The 13,994-nt window shown below is 40.1% G+C and overlaps 1 long non-coding RNA gene across 1 annotated transcript; it reads right to left on the bottom strand.

Moving 5' to 3' along the window:
* Window positions 1-208: 208 nt before the first annotated feature.
* Window positions 209-13,371, bottom strand: LOC129487343 (uncharacterized). Its single transcript, XR_008659291.1, has 3 exons — window positions 13,318-13,371; window positions 10,181-10,394; window positions 209-314 (listed from the first exon to the last, which is right to left on the bottom strand). It is a non-coding gene; the product is annotated as an uncharacterized lncRNA (long non-coding RNA).
* Window positions 13,372-13,994: the final 623 nt, after the last annotated feature.

Below are 13,994 nucleotides of genomic sequence, written 5' to 3'. Positions count from 1 at the left end.
TGTGATGGATGCTTCATGGTATTTCTAGAACTACTGGATGCCTTTGCATTTCAAAAGAGAATCATGTTGATTCTTCATGAGCAGTATTGCAGATGACTCACCTGCACCATTGACACAATGAAGGGAACATCTCTGCATGAGACAAGCCATCTATATTGCTTTTCAATCTCACCCACAAGGCGCTTCAAAGATGAATGTTAGAGACCATGGGCTTTGGAGTTCAAACACTCTGGATTCGGACATATGTTCTCTCATGACAATTCTGTGCAAGCTTTAGCAAGTAACCTTTCACCTCTGTCAACCTCTGTTTCCACCTTTGTAAAATGAGAAACATGAAAGTATTAACCTCATAAAAATGTTGTGAGAAAAAGATGAGCTAATACACTTGACACTTAACACAGTGCCTGCTATAGAAGTGTTTCAATACTAGGTGTCATTACTGGTACCTCTTTTATTTTTATTCTTGCATTCATTTATTTATTAGTTTATCCCTTGAGCAAGTCAGTAGGCTTAGCATTGTACTAAACAGTAGTCCCCACATGAAGAATGGTCTTCCTAAACCCTTGGGAAGTCCTTGGGCTCAGTCCAGAACTCTCGCTCTGATGCCTCCTGCACTCCACTATCCAGACCAACCCTGGTCTGGGACCCCAGTGGATACCTCTCCACCTCTTCTGTTCCCAGATCTGATAACTCACCTAGGGATTGTCTCTGACTTTCCAGTCTTGATATCTTGATAGCAAGATTGATTCATGGCTTACTCTACCTGCTTCAGTGCCACCAAATATTATATCTGAACTAATCCAGCCCCCCCAGATCTCACATCATGGTGCAGAGTGTCACAAGTGTTGTACCCCTAAATTAACTGTAACAGTGACAGGAATCTAAACAATTCCTTCCAGATAAATAAGGAGGTACCAAGATGGAGACTTTCATAGCATCTGTGTTCTTTATAAGTAAGGTCAAATATAGGTAAACTTTTGGAAGTGATCTATTATAGTCTATTTCTAGCTGGGCTAATGGCATAAGGGGGTGGGATGTGCTGTGTAGTGGACTTTGGCTAGACATTCAGTACTCCAGTTACCTACTGTTGCATAACACAGACTCCAAAACGCAGTGGCTTAATACAACAATTTACTGTGACTACAATTCATGAGTCTGTGAGTCAAGAATTTGGAACATATATACATATGAAATATATAGAAAAATATATAATACTATTATAATATCTTTTCAAGTCTTACCAAAGTCTTACCTCCTGAAGTTATAATTAGATTAGAGAGAATAAAAATCTTAACTCAGATTATATTAATTAGCAAGTGCAAATAGACTCTACAGCTTAGCAACAGTACAGATCACCAGCTAACATGCATGTCGATAACCAGATTTGTCCATCAGATTACGTAGGGTTGTTCCAGAAACCAGCCCTGCATTATTCAAGGAATCCAGAAAAAATAGGCAATGGAATTATGCTGATTTTTAAATATAATTTTCCAGTAGTTTAAAAAGAATAAGTTTTTCATTTAAAAAGCCAGCGGGATCAGCAGGCAACTAACTTCTGTTTTAGTTGGAAATCAGTGGGTGGGAATATAAAGCCACATTTTTTTTCCTAAATGGAACTAGAGAAGCAGCAGATCTAACAAGTTGTAATCAGCCAAATTTCTTTTTTTATAAATATATGAGTAAGGAGTTGGAGTTCTCTTTTTACAGTATATATGTTTTTAATCCAACATAGCAGTAACAAATCACCTTTGCTGATCTCACCTATGCTTATTTCTTTTTGTGCACAGATACCTTTATTTGGGGGAAGTCAAAAGAACCTCCTCTTAAACCTTAAGAGTCTATGGAAAATCAGAGATTTAAAAGGCCAAAATAGCCCAAGGCCACTTGCATCTGAAGGTAAAGGAGTATGATTATCTAATAGTATCTCTCCTGTCCTCCTGTCCACAGGGTCCTAGGCCGGGCAGCGCAGGGGCACCAGCTCCCCGGACTGAGGCTGGAGGTCTGAAATGGTCAGTTGGAATGAATGAAGCCAGGGGTCAGGTAAAACTGGGGATCTGAGAAAGGAAACTGGGAGTCAGGGACTGAGAAAGAGTATCACCCAGTGGCGGCAGAATATGGATGGAATGGGTCATATTGGCCATTGTTGTTCACCTTGGTCCAAGAGCTTAACATTTCTGGACCAGTTTCTTCATTGGCAAAGTAGGTCTTATAATGCCTACGTATCAATTATTTAAAAACTAAGCATTAACATGTTTATAGCAGCACAATTTGCAATTGCAAAATCATGGAACCAACCCAAATGTCCACCAATCAACAAGTGGATAAAGAAACTGTGGCATACATATATGGTGAAACACTACTCAGCCATAAAAAGGAATGATTAACGGCATTCGCAGTGACCTGAATGAGATTGGAGACTACTATTCTAAGTGAAGTAACTCAGGAATGGAAAATTGTATGTTCTCACTGATATGTGGGAGCTAAGCTATGAGGATTCAAAGTCATAAGAATGATACAATAGACTTTGGGCACTTGTGGGGAATGGGAGGAGAGGGGTGAAGGATAAAAGACTACAAATAGGGTGCAGTGTTCAGGTGATGTTCAGGTGATGGGTGCACCAAAATCTCACAAATCACCACTAAAGAACTTACTCATGTTATCAAATACCATCTATACTCCAATAACCTATACAAATTTTTTAAAATTAAGCATTAAAATGCATATAAAGGGCTTGGTCTAATTCTTGGCACATGGAAGTGTCAAAAGTCCAAGATGCAATGGCAAGTATAGAAAAATCTGATGAACAAATAGCTTAAGATCCTGGCAGGGAAGGAAGCAAAAAACAAACCGGTAGAGGATCCCAGAATTCATCTGGGGCACCCCTGCATTAAAATGCATATAAAGGGCTTGGTCTAATTCTTGGTACACAGAAATGTCAAAAGTCCAATAAGCAATGGCAAGTATAGAAAAGTCTGATGAACTAATAGCTTAAGATCCAGCTGAATGCCCTGGCAGGGAAAGAAGCAAAAAGCAAACTAGGAAGATCTCTAGAGGATCCCAGACTTTGTTTGGGGTACCCTTGAGGGTATTTTTGGGTAGGGGTGTTGGACTGCCTACTGCTAGAGACATTGACTGGGGACAAGCAGATGCTGTCACTCCCAACATAACAATGAAATCTAACAGTAATATGCCTTCTTTTCTGCCACAGATCTCTTCCTCAATGGCTTGCGTGTGTGTGCCTTTTTGCTCGTGCATGTGTGGCAACGGAACTATTTAACAAACCCTATGGTAAGCTCACTAAGGTAGTTCAGTAGAAACATGAATGAATCATTTTGTAAAGCAAAGAATCTTTTGGCCAAGTACTTACCCAGCATGTAATTTTTCTGTTGTGCACCTTTCATTGGTGTGTTTGGTTATACTGCAAGGCAGCATTAATGGTGTGGACACACACATTGAAATATCAAGGTGAAAATTCAAATTCTTGTTCTTCAACTTAGGCAAGTGACATCACTGCTCCATGACTCAGTTTCCTCGTTTTCAAATGGGGGTTATACCAGTTCCTACCATGTTTGTTTTTATCAGAATTAAATGAGTTTGTGCATGTAGAACACCCAAGATAACACTTGGCACATAGCTTAAGTACAGCGAACATTAGTTATGTGATTCTATTTTATTTCATCTTATTGTTTTAGCACCACCATTATTCACTTCCTTGGCCCAGAAATCTTGTAGGTGACCTTGACCTCCTCCTTTCTACCACCTTGCATAAAATTCCTTTCTACCAGAGTGCATAAAATTTTATCAGCAAGTCCTGTGGATTCTACAACCAGAATGTGGTAGAGACCGTGCTTCTTGTCCTTCTTTCACTGCCTCCGTCCTAGTGCAGGCCATCACTCTTGCATGCTGCATTTTCAATGACAGCCCCACATAACCCTCCATACACCACCTTCCACGTTTCAACCATAGGGAACCCCAAAAGCCACCCACAGCTGGCGTGTAAGCCACCTGAAGCTCCCCAGGGCCAACCTTGACCTAGTTCCATTTGCCTGTTGCCTTATCTCAGATCTCAGAAGATGTCCCTCTTAGGGCCCCCAAAGCCATCTACACAGGTCTTCTCACTATATACAAAGAACCCATGCTCCTTCTGGTCACTGGCACAGTTTACTTTGCATTTAAAAAGATGAGCTATTTGCATTTATTGCAGCAACCACATGAAGGCATGTTTTCTGGTTCTGTATTTCAATGAATTTAGTGAGTATTTAATAAACACAAGTTAAATTTAAAAAGATAAAATGCAGTCACATTCAATAGGACAAACATCTTGGTGTGAATTCCAAGAAACAGTCCCTGAGTCAAAACTAATATGGGGATCTCCCAGGGAGAATCAGCCAGCCCTACTCCTTGATTTGTCTATAACTAGACTATGATGAAGAGACTCGAAGCATGTCACAAAGAGCCATCTCTTCGGAGCAGAAGCTCTGCTGTCTTTGAGGTACTTCTGTGGCACTCCAATCTTATATTTTAAAATATTAGATACATTTCAGTCAAATATAGGCCACCACTCTTGATTTCCTTCACCGTGGGTGGACAATAGAGATTTGAGCGGTGCCAAACATTGGGAAAGCACACAATTAGGTATGCTCTACTAGATTACAATTTAGTTGCATTCAGCATGATCACTATACTCTTACGGAAAACCTAATATGTACAAAACTACAAATGCATTCAGGGCAGATACAAATGCATTAATTATCCAGTTTGACAAGACTGTCAGGTGCTAGTAGGCACCTGTGGAAATACCACTGAAAAGGTAATTTAAGGTGAGATCATAGAAAGACTGAAAAGTGCCAACTGAAGAGTGAGTTAAATCACTAACAAGGAGGCTGGGATGGACTACTAGCCGGGTGGATCTCATCTCTCTTAGTAGGTGTGGACATCGTGTCCTTGCAACGTGACTTCTGCCTTGTTATTCCAACTGAGATGTTATATGGCTTAAAAGAAATGCAGAAACAAAGCAGAGGCCTCTGCTTTTCTTGTGCCCTGATATGGAATGTTCACAAGTCAGGCTGCTTTCCCAGCTTGACACTCTGGAGAAAATGCTTGGAGCCTAGGTAATGGGCCTGAACCCCTGGGTCCTGAGAAAGCAGTTTACACCCTCCAGCAGTGGAAGTCCAGAGGATGTGGGGAGCAGATGTGAGAAGCATCAAGGAGCTGCAGATACCTGGTACAGTCCGTCTGCAAGGACACAGTGCAGTGGACAGAGACTCCCATGGCCACCGGCCTGAGTTCAAATTGTGGCTCTCATTGATTTGCCTTGTGGCTTTGAATGCATCATTAACTCCCTGCGTCTCTACTTACTCATCTATAAAATGGTAGAAAACAAACATTCCCGGCTAAATGGACGTCTATGTTTGTTTTCTTTTTACTTTCTAAATTGTGCCTTCAAAGAATATAGACCCATTGTGACAGTTAATACTGAGTGTCAACTTGGTTGGATTGAAGGATGCAAAGTATTGATCCTGGGTGTGTCTGTGAGGGTGTTGCCAAAGGAGGTTAACATTTGAGTCAGTGGGCTGGGAAAGGCAGGCCCACCCTCAATCTGGTGGGCACAATCTAATCAGCTGCCAGCAAATATAAAGCAGGCAGAAAAACATGAAAAGGCGAGACTGGCCTAGCCTCCCTGCCTGCATCTTTCTCCCGTGCTGCATGCTTCCTGCCCTCAAACATCAGATTCCAAGTTCTTCAGTTTTGAGGCTCACACTGGCTCTCCTTGCTCCTCAAGCCTGCAGACAGCCTATTGTGGGACCTTGTGACCTTGTGATCGTGTAAGTTAATACTTAATAAACTCATATACATATATATATATCCTATTATAAAGGGATAGTTAATAAACTCCCCTTTTTATATCTATCTATCTATAAAATAGGGGATAGAATATATAATAGCAGATATAATAGGATATATATATATCCTATTATATAAAAGAGGGGATATAATAGGATACATATGTATATTATATAATATCCTATTATATAATATATATTATATTATATCCCATTATATAATATATATTATATTATATCCTATTATATAATATATATTATATATATAATATATATTATATAATATATATTATATATATATTATATAATATCCTATTATATAATATATATTATATAATATCCTATTATATAATATATATTATATAATATCCTATTATATAATATAATATATAATATCCTATTATATAATATATTAAATAATATCCTATTATATAATATATATAATATATTAAATAATATCCTATTATATAATATATAATATATTATATAATATCCTATTATATAATATATATAATATATTATATAATAGGATATTATATAATATCCTATTATATAATATATATAATATATTATATAATAGGATATTATATAATATCCTATATTATATAATATATATAATATATTATATAATATCCTATTATATAATATATAATATATTATATAATATCCTATTATATAATATATATAATATATTATATAATATCCTATTATATAATATATATAATATATTATATAATATTATATAATATGTATATAGATCTCTATATATACTATATAGATCTATCTATATAGATATATAATCTATATAGATACATGTATCTATATATCTATATAGATTATATATCTATATAGATATATGTATCTCCTATTAGTTCTGCCCCTCTAGGGAACCCTAATACACCCATTTTTCCAATAATCAATTGTTCAAAATAAAAATAGAAGTTAAATCTGGACTCAGAATCTACAGCTGCAGTCTATTAGTAGATGAGAGCCCAGTGGCGGCTCCAGAACTAGAGGACTTTCATGGAAACACAATCAGAGCTGCATTAGGCCCAGAGCATTAGACCCAGAGCAGCATTAGACACAGAGTGGCTATGGTTACTATGACAAACTGGTTGCTCAACCTCTTTCCTTGTCACCTTGCAGAATAAATAGCGGGTGCCCATAGGGCTGTTATCAAAGGTCCTGCATGCTATGAGTTACTGCTCTCATCATCATCATCATCACCAGAAGTTCAGGCCCTGGGGGAACACATGATTGTGACCCATCTCTTCCAATTTGCTCATCTATATATTTACCTACACTTCTTTACCTAGACCCTACATGTTGTTAGAGAGAATGTAAGGCAGTTTACAACAACTATAGTGATGGCATGACATGAAAATAAAATGAAATTGAAAAGAGTAACATGAAAAAGGGAGCATGCTGTTATTTGTGGTATAGGAGTTAAGATAATTTCTATGCCTTAAGTTCCTAGCAGCTAACACAAAGAGGAGAACATGAGGAATCCATCACTTGTGTTATCAGAATGGGAGACCTCGGACAGTTCCTCAGAAGAAGAGAAACTTTCCCTGATCTTCAATCCTGATATAAGTGTTTCTGGGAGTTCTATGGTCAGAGGTAAATTCTAGGAGCCCAGAGAAGCAGTGGACCCTGGCTGGATTAGGGCCCAGGGGCAGAAAAGACTTTCAGGTAGCTTAGGTGAGTCTCGAAGATGACCAGACATGGACAGGAGGGAACTGGCAGCCTAGACAGGAACCAGTGTGTTCAGGCACCAGAGGTGAGAGCATGCACCAGCAGGATTGCACTGACTGATGGCAGGAAGGAGCCACACTGGAGTCATGGCAGCCCGCTGCATTCATTGGCACTTGTGGGTGACTATAAATATGTGTTCTGTGGAAAAAGCCAAGGAGAAATGAATAAATCTGTCTGGAAAATAAAACCAATGTACTAGTTAGCTCAGAAATTCAACCATGCCAAACATCTCTGCTTCCTCCATGAGTTTGGTGTGATTTAATAATATGATATGGACAGGCTTTATGCTGAAGCACTCTTTGTCTTTCTCTTGCTGTAATCTTTGTCCAAATAGTGCCAAGCAGTATGGATGCTTCTGGAATATTCTAGCACCTTAATGCTTCCCCAGCAGTGACTGACATCAGTAAACTCTGGAATGGTAAGTGCTACAAGAATCTCCTCCAGGTGACAAATCCAGAGTGACTTTTTTAATAAGAGAATCTGAAAAACTCCCAAAGCATCTTGTTGATTCGCTGGCACCAATTCTTACTGAATTTTGTCAGCTTATCCTCTGCAGCTTGATGATGCATCAGATATTGACCCTGGCATAGCAGAGTTAAGCAATTAATAATAGCTAACAATTAAGAGCTCAGTTGGTGTTTAACAATCTAGGAAACCTGGCTTCTACTGAGTATTGGGCCATGTAGATATTAGGGATCTGGAGATTAGTAAACCATTGTCCCTTCCTTCTTCCAAAGCTCTCAGCTCCTCCCTGTGCATAACCCTATTGGCTACACCCTATTCCAGACACTTCTGCCTCTTTGCCCTCTCCCTCTCCAATTCTCTCACTCTCCTTTCTCTCTTCTAATCCTCTCTCTCTCTCTCTCTGAAAACATTTAAGATATGTGTTTTATCCTCAGGGTTTTAAATGTCACATTGGCATGTCTAGGAATAGATCATTCTTCATTCATTCTCCTCCCTCTGGGAAAGCTCATTCAATCCAATTACTGACATATCTTTTCAGCTTTGGGAAAAAAAAATCTATCTGTGTGACCATTTCTGACTCATTTTTTTCTTTGGTTTCGGTAAGTTGTATATGGCTGTGGTTGGCAGAATAATGGTCCTGCAAAGATGTTCACGCTCTAATTCCCAGAACCTGTGCATGTGCTAGGTTGTGTGGCAAAGGGGAGTTTGGGTTGCAAATGGAATTGAGGTTGCTAATCAGCTCTCCTTAATGTAGGAAGATTGTCCTGAATTACCCAGGTGGGCCCAAAGGAGTCATGAGATCCTGAAGAGTGAATGGGAGAGTCAGGAGAGGAAGTCACAGGAGGGAAATATGAGGACTCAAACTGCTGTTGCTGGCCTTGAAGATGGAAGAAGGGGCCACAAGCCAAGAATTATAGGTAGCCTCTAGAAACTGAAGAAGGTAAGAAAACAGATTTTCCCCTAGAGCTTCGAGGAAAAATGCCGCCCAACCACACCTGACTTTTAGTCCAGTGAGGCACAAGTTGGAGTTCTAATCCACAGGACTGTAAGAGAATAAATCTGTGTCATGTGAAGTCACTATTTGTGTACTTTGTCACAGGCACAGTAGGAAACTCATTCACTGGGACTCCTGGATTAATGCTCTACAGCTCTTATAATTCCTATCAATATTCTTATTTATTTAGGAGTTGTCTTTGACTTTAACTTCTGCCATTTCTATCCAGCTATTTCATTTTATTGGTTTGACATTTAATAAAGAGTTTTCTTTCTTCTTTTCTTTTACTGTGGCATCTTTTTCTTGTTTTATTGATGCAATATCATTTCAGAGAACTTCAAACCTAGAGGCGATTGCTTCTGAATTTTCTCTGATTTATTTCAAGACTGCATGTTGATCTTAATCTCTCTTTTGTTACACTGGTTTCCTTCAGATGTTTAGTGGCATTTGGTTATCTTTCCATATTTAAGCATGAAGAACATGGTTTATTCTTCTAGGTAGATAGCAATCCCCAGAGGAGATTTGGACTGTCCCTTGGTCATCTGTGGACTGTTCAATGAGAGACCATTGACACTGCTAAGTGACAGGCTGGCAGAGTGGACAGTAAAAGGGAGGTAGAGAGTTGAGTCCTCTCCAGGTTCCCCTCCCTCCTGGGAATGCCAGTGGTTGGCAATTTGCAGAACAGCTCAGAGAAAACACAATCTTGGGGACAAATTAAATGTAGTTTACAGAGTCTTAGAACCTGGGCTTCGAGCAAGAGTATGAATAACAACAACAACAACAACTAGCCTTCTTCACTATCATTAAGAGAGCTCAAGCAAGAAGAGACCTCCTTGTCATGAAGTGTACCACAGTGGGACACACAGAAGGTCCATGACTTGGTAGTTTTTATAGCTCATATGACAGCAGCCAGTATTGCAAACTATACACAGTTCTCATGTCAGCCCCTAGTACAGTGCCTGGCATGGAGTCGATATTGAATGATGTGTTTATTGAATAAGTAATTCCAATGGTAGGTTTAATTGTTATTTAGTATTTAAATAATATTATTAATTAAATAGGCACACATACGAATCCTAGGTCTACCACTTGCTAGTGGGGTGACCCTAGGCAAGTTGCTTACCGTTTCTGAGCTTCGGAATCATGTGGGTGATAATACTTTCCATGTAGGGATGTTGTGAGGATGAACTTGAGTTCGAAGTATTTAGCTCAGCACTTGACATTGATAGGTGCTCAGTAACAATGGCTAGTGCTCATTTGTGTGAAGTTCCAGCAGAAAACTACATATAGTTAGAGGTAGGTATCAAGGCCCAATAGAGACTGCCTGATTCTGGTTCCTGGAGAGAGAAAAATCAGGACTGTATTCCAAGATAGAGAATTGTTATAATAGATCTTCTTCTCTCATTTTCATCTAAATATGCTTCATGTTTTCAGTGCACAAAATGGGAACTCAGGAATGCTGACCCCACTGCAGGTAGAATGGGACACAGAGGTCGTTCCGGACCCCTCACCCACCCCACTGGCAAACACCTTTGACCCACATCTGTCAGAGGAAGAAGAGGGCTCAGACATCACCCCATTTAGCTTTGTAGAGGAGATCTCAACAGAAGGGAATGAGTATTTCTTGAGCAACTACTAGAACCTCAGGAAAGCTCTCAGACTGTATTCTGTGACTTTGCAGCACATGGCAACAGATTGTTGAATCTCTAGAAGCCAGAATTCTGAATTTCATTTAGCATTTAATTAACTGGAATAGACCAAGAACTGCATGGCAGCCCCCTGATTGCAATCTGTGGATGGATGGGCATTTTTATCTGAAAATGATGACCAGCTTATCTTCTGTTGTGCAGTGATCACACATGATATGTATCTCTAGTTATCTCACCCACTCAAACACAGAAAGTTTATTAAGATTCTATCATTCGAAGCTATCACCAACTATAGGATTTTTATCTGAATGTGCTTGTGTGCAATACCGTATTTTGCCTAAGAGACCCTCAGAGAGAATAAGAGAGGGAACGTTATCATTTATGAATATGCTATAACTCTGCAGTCAATGACTAAGCAACTTAAGGAGTACGGCCACCCAGATGACTCTAACAACCAGATCACTTTAAAAGATGTCTGTTAAATCTCCTTTCTTTCCATGTTTATGCTATGGAATAGAATAGCATAGCAAAAGTGGTTTCAATTCTATTCTATAGAATAGAATAGCATAGAAAGAAATCAGTGTGATCCTATCGTAAGAAGGAAAACAAAAAAACTATTGTTTAGGTAAGTAACTGAAAATGCAAGCCAGATGGTTCCATATTTTGCTAAAAGTAGGCTCTGAGCTTCCTAGAGGCCACAGAAAAAGAGCAATGTGATCAATTCTGAGATTTGTGGAGCTCCTAAAATGACTGCTATCCATTATTTATGAGAAGACAGTTATCTTTCAGGTTGGTTATACATAGTAAATTCAGAAAAAGAAAATTCACTCCCTTAAACATCAGATATTAATTTTTACAATCAATAAATAGTTATTGAATTCTCACTTATGCCACCTGCCCTATTGGTGCTGGGTTTTCAGTGCTGAATCAGAATTACCTCCCCTCTTAGTGTGGACAAGCCACTCCATTGAACAAAGGGGCAGTAAGACCGCCACAGAATGTGGGAGTGCTTCCACAGAGGTGTGCACAGCACCTACCAAGGACCCAGGGCTCAGGCTGATCTCCCCTACTTTGTGCAATTGGGGTTGCTTTCACAGGCAAGACAGAACTTTACAAGAGAAATTCATCATCTAGGAGATGAGGAAGGCAATATAACGGAAGGCACCAAGGTAAGAAAACAATTCTGCATCATGACTGATGTCCACATGAGGGGTTGTTGATAAGTGTCAGCTGCTCTTCCCAGGCTGAAAGCTCCTTGAAACCACTTTGGCTTTGCTCTTCAACATCATGCTCCCAGCACCAGCACAGGACCTCACATGCAGTAGATGCCAAATAGGTTCTTGCAGAAAGAGTGATGGAAGCAAGAGACACACCAAGGAAAGCAATGGCAATCTGGAGGTGCAAAAGATGTCCTTGGTACTTGGACAACCAGGATTACCTGTTTGCCTTAAGTTTTCGTCTAAATAAATTGAGCAGCACTGTTCTTTTGAGGCTATTCAGAGAACCACAAGGAGGATTGCTGTAATTTTTCTAGAGACCTCTGGAGTTTACAAAACTGTTCACATCCTTGGTCTTAGTTGATGCCCACAACCATCTGGTAGGGGAAATAGCAGCCTGGTGGGAGAGAAGGCTGGAGATAAATCTGGAAGAAATTCTACTTTAACTTTTCCCATGATATATTGTTGTTGGGGTGCATATCTGCCTCCCCTGCTGAGGCTGTGAGTTTTCTGAGTCCAAGACAGCATCTGCATTTTTATAGCAAATTCTGAAAGTGTTGAGCAGAATCTGAGTTGTACCACAACTGGGAGCTGGGTGAGCCCTGGGCAAATAATTAAACCTCTCTGAGTTTTAAATCCTTCCGTTTTCAAATGCAGACTCAGGGGATAAATTAAGTCAAAACACAGTTGCAAATCACCTCATGTCCCCAAATTCATCTACCTTTCCTACACTCTTTAATCACCCCTTCTCCATCTTTTTTTTTTCTTTTTTTCTTTTTTTCTTTTTTGTCAGAGAGTCTTACTTTGTTGCCCAGGCTGGAGTGCAGTGGTGTGATCACAGCTCACTGTAGCCTTGACCTCCTCGGATCAAGCGATTCTCCCACCTCAGCCTCCTGAGTAGCTGGGACTACAGGTGTGCACCAACACGCCCTGCTAATTTTTGTACTTTTTTTGTGGAGATGGGGTTTCTCCATGTTGTCCAGGCTGTTCTCAAACTCCTCAGCTCAAGTGATCTGCCCTCCTCAACCTCCCAATGTACTGGGATTACAGGTGTGAGCCACCACGCCCAGCCCTACTCTCCATCATTGAAACTGTCCTTACTTACCTGAGAGCAGTCTTGAAAGACTCTGCTCCTGCACTTGCATTTCTTTCTCCCTATTCATACACAAATAATAATGTGCAAGCTTCCCCATGGGCTCTCCATCTTCCACCTTCAACATCTCTCCAGGGCTGCAGGACTCCCATCATTCTCAGCATTCTCCTTGTCTTCCTGACTCTTTACCTAGCCTGGAGACCCATCTCCCTAATTTTTCTACCTTCCCTTTCCAGAGCCATGGGGGCCACTTTGAACACTCCAGCCTCTGCCTCCTGGCTCCATAACTCTTCACTATTACCTCAAAACCTCCGACAACAACTCCTCCTCGGCACTCATTAACTCAGCTTCTCCGTTAATTCATTAGCACTCGGAAGCCCTGGCATGATCTTTCTCTTCCTCCCGCCGTCTCTGCCCTTACAAATTTCATTTCTGAGGTTTCTCTCACATTCCGTTTATTGTGACATCATTTATGAAGTTCTCCCTCGACAGGAGAGGAGAGAAAAAAATAACTATATATCATTTTAAATTGCTCTGGTTAGTAACTCTACATTTTAAGCATATCAAGGAAAAGAAGTGTCTAATGACAGGGCTACAAGTGGATAAAGAGCTGACAGGGTAATTGCACTACCAGATGCTTCCATACACCAGTTAGCTGCTTCCCGGGCCTATTTGAAGCAACGGGTGTCAGGTCAGTAATTAGGCTCTTGCAGACAAACTGGAAGTGCCATCTGATCTCCTATGAACACCCCCATGTATGCCAAGTTCAATATGAAACACAACGTCACCATCCTTTTCCCGCAAGGCTGCCAGAAGTTCCCAGGGACATCTCCCCCCTTCACTCCCACACGAGCTAATGAAGTCAGTGCTTCCCCCACCTGTCAAAGAACTTGCTCCTCGGATGGCAGTACGAGGGTGCCCATCTATAACGACAACGCCCAATAGCAGCCTTGATTCTGCTTTTGATTCTTCTCTTCT

This window comes from Symphalangus syndactylus, chromosome 8, assembly GCF_028878055.3.
Source record: "Symphalangus syndactylus isolate Jambi chromosome 8, NHGRI_mSymSyn1-v2.1_pri, whole genome shotgun sequence".
Classification (NCBI taxonomy): domain Eukaryota; kingdom Metazoa; phylum Chordata; class Mammalia; order Primates; family Hylobatidae; genus Symphalangus; species Symphalangus syndactylus.
The sequence above is the reverse complement of the archived record's forward strand: the minus strand, read 5'-3'. Positions and strand labels throughout refer to the sequence as shown.